This window comes from Suncus etruscus, chromosome 13, assembly GCF_024139225.1.
Source record: "Suncus etruscus isolate mSunEtr1 chromosome 13, mSunEtr1.pri.cur, whole genome shotgun sequence".
Taxonomy (NCBI): Eukaryota; Metazoa; Chordata; class Mammalia; order Eulipotyphla; family Soricidae; genus Suncus; species Suncus etruscus.
In genome coordinates, this window is record NC_064860.1 from 87,677,661 (window position 1) to 87,680,939 (window position 3,279).

Below are 3,279 nucleotides of genomic sequence, written 5' to 3' on the forward strand. Positions count from 1 at the left end.
TACATATTAACATAAAAACAGGAGAGTTTCCATCACCGAATTGTCCTCCCTCCACCTCCGCTCCCATCCTACCTCCCATATTCTCCTCTCACCCCCAGGGCTGCTAGAATAAGTGGTCCCCTCTGTGCCTAACTTACTAGTTAGAGGTCCTACACATGTTTAGTCTTGGTACCTCCCTTATTTCCGGCTCTAATTGGGAGGCGGGACTAGATAGTTCAAGTTATGTGGTTTTGTTTGAAGAAGAGAAAGGTACTAAACTGGGGGGGGGAAATCAAATACGCCGAAAATGGGCGGAGTCCTTCTGGAGGCTCTCATCCTAGGTTTGAGAGACGAAGGGGAAAAGGAGGGTGAAACACCACAACAGTACAACAAGAAGTGTCAAGTAAAATATCCAGTGAGCACGCCAACAATAAAGATAAGCACCACATAAAGTCCATGGTCTTGAGATAAAAGACATGGCTGAGCATATAAGTATCCTCAAGGTTGAACAGTTTCAACCTTGTGGCTATTTATAATAAATAGTAACAAATTGGAACATTAAAATTATTTTACTAGGAAATATTGTATATTAAATTTCTTCTAAACTCATAATTTCAGAAACTATTATGAATTGTTTGGAAAAATGGAGACAAAAAATGAAATAAAGCTAATTTTTTTTCTTAATTTTTCTGAGCTTCATAACTCAAAACCATTAACTTTAACCAGGATCTGGTTATCTGTTGTCACTTAACACCAGTCATCAAAAACTTATAACTCAGGACCAGAGAATTGCTGAAAATACAAGAAAAATGTTATTTAAATATATTCATCATATAAAGGAGTGGCATAAATATTGTTTATAATTGGGTCAGATGATTTCATACTTTTGCCTGCTTCCCTCTCTTCCTCCATATAATCTGTGGTATCCTAATTATTTTTTGTAGACTATTTAGTCTATAATTACCACCAGTAGGTTAAAACATATGAGTTATTCACTTTAATATGTGTTAAGCTCTACTATTTGGTATTAATTCATTCTCTATAAGCACAGTATTAAATATATATAATTAAAAATAATATAAAAATTTCCACATACATATGGTACACAGAATTTTTCCAAAGCTGTATGATCACAAATCTATTCTCAGCAAATTTCAATGGTGATCTAACTCAAAAATAACTATGAAATAACTCAGAACTAAATCATATAAATAATTAAATTTTCCAGATGCTCATAAGGAACCTATTTCTAGAGACTAACAAATCACACTCACTTATGGTGCAAGTTAGAAAATATATTTAAATAAATTTTAATGAAAATATAGCCTGTTAAATTTTGACGAATGCTATGAAAACAGTAAGTTTGGGGCACTAAATACATACTACAAGTTTATTTAAAAATGATTGGAGAAAAAAATAAAAATGATTGGAGTGCTTGCTTTGGCAGCACATATACTGTAATTGGAATGACACGGAGAAAATTAGCATGGCCCCTGTACAAGAATGACATGTAATGTTGTGAAGCATTCCATATTAAAAAAATAATGATTAGCTATCAACATTTTGAAAAGGAAAAAAATAACTTGGAACAACATTTCAAAACTTGGACAGCTAGCAAGTTCTACAGTTGCCCTTCTTGAGGTTTAAATTTGGAGGTTGACATTATAGTAAAAGGAGCTTAAGCAGAAGAGATCATTTCTGAGTTGAGAAGACAAATTTTAATTAATTGAGCCTGAAATGGCTTTCAATTTTAGAACAAAGTATCTTCAAAGAGAAAAAAATAAATAGTAATACACTAAAAAGGGTGGCAACAGCAAAAGCTGGGAGATTTTTCCCTAATGAAATATCTGTTTTGTGCTTAATTTTATTAGTGAGGAAATTTTTAGACATGGAACAGTTATATTGAAGAGGTAGTTGAGTACCTAGGATGAATGGGCCAAGTTAAATAATAAATGTAAGTAATGTAATAAGCCAATAACCAGTTTCTTCCCCAAACTGACATCTAACCAAATATAAGACTGAATGTATACTGACAAAGGGAATATATCCAGATATTTCATTGCCTATTGGAAATGGTGTCTGAGTTATCTGTAAACCCCAAACAGCATAAATATTCCCCCCTTCTTAAAATTGGGCATCATGAGGATCAGGTCTCACCATGAACACATTCAAGTCCAGAGACATCAGAGCCCCAGCATGCAATTTGTGTGTGTGTGTATATGTACATATATATACATATATACATATATATATATATTTTTAAAGTTGTTGGTTAATGGGATAACATCTGTCTATTGGGACTATCCAAATAGAACCCCCTGAAAATCTCTTCTTAGCAAAAATAGGAAGTCAGAAATAATTGGTTGGGAGGAAGGGGGGGAATATTATCAGCAGCCTACATATTTTTTCTATTTACTTTGCCAAGTTGAACTTTGAGGAAATTGAATAGTTGACAACAGACTCCTGCAAGTGGAACATTCATTACAAAAAATATTATAATCTTAGAAATATTAGCAATCAAAAGACAAGACAGAGAAATCCTGAACAAGTGTATAACTTTCAATGGTTTTCTTCCTAATAAAAAATAGTTTATTAAACACTCTATGACATTGAGACTAAAGGAATCTTCAAGGAGAAAACTGCACTTTCCAAACAAGTGGAAGCAGAGATAAACAGGTGGGAATACATTAAGCTGAGAAGTTTCAGCACTTCAAAAGAAACAGTTACCCAGGATACAAGAGCCATGTACTGATTGGGAGAAACTATTCACCCAATACCCATCAGATAAGGGGCTAATATCCAAAATATACAGGGCATTGACAGAACTTTACAAGAAAAAAAAACATCTAATCCCATCAAAAAATGGGGAAAAGAAATGAGTAGGCACTTTGATAAAAAAAGAAATGCAATGGCCAAAAGGCACATGAAAAATTGCTCCTCATCACTAATCATCAGGGAGATACAAATCAAAACAACGATGAGATACCATCTCACACCACAGAGATTGGCACACATCACAGAGAACAATCAGTGCTAGAGGAGAGATGTGGAGAGAAAGGAACACTTATCCACTGTGGTGGGAATGCCGTCTAATCCAACCTCTATGGAAAGCAATATGGAGATTCCTCCAAAATCTGGAAATTGAGCTCTCATCTGACCCAGCTATTCCACTCCTAGGGGTATACCCTAGGAACACAAGAATACAATACAAAAACCCCTTCCTCACACCTATATGTATTGCAGCACTATTCACAATAGCCAGGCTCTGGAAACAACCAAGATGCCCTTCAACAGACGAAT

At 34.6% G+C, this 3,279-nt stretch overlaps 1 non-coding gene across 1 annotated transcript; it reads left to right on the top strand.

The window, feature by feature from the left end:
- Positions 1–1,410: 1,410 nt before the first annotated feature.
- Positions 1,411–1,517, top strand: LOC126026836 (U6 spliceosomal RNA). Its single transcript, XR_007502048.1, has one exon. It is a non-coding gene; the product is annotated as a U6 spliceosomal RNA (small nuclear RNA).
- Positions 1,518–3,279: the final 1,762 nt, after the last annotated feature.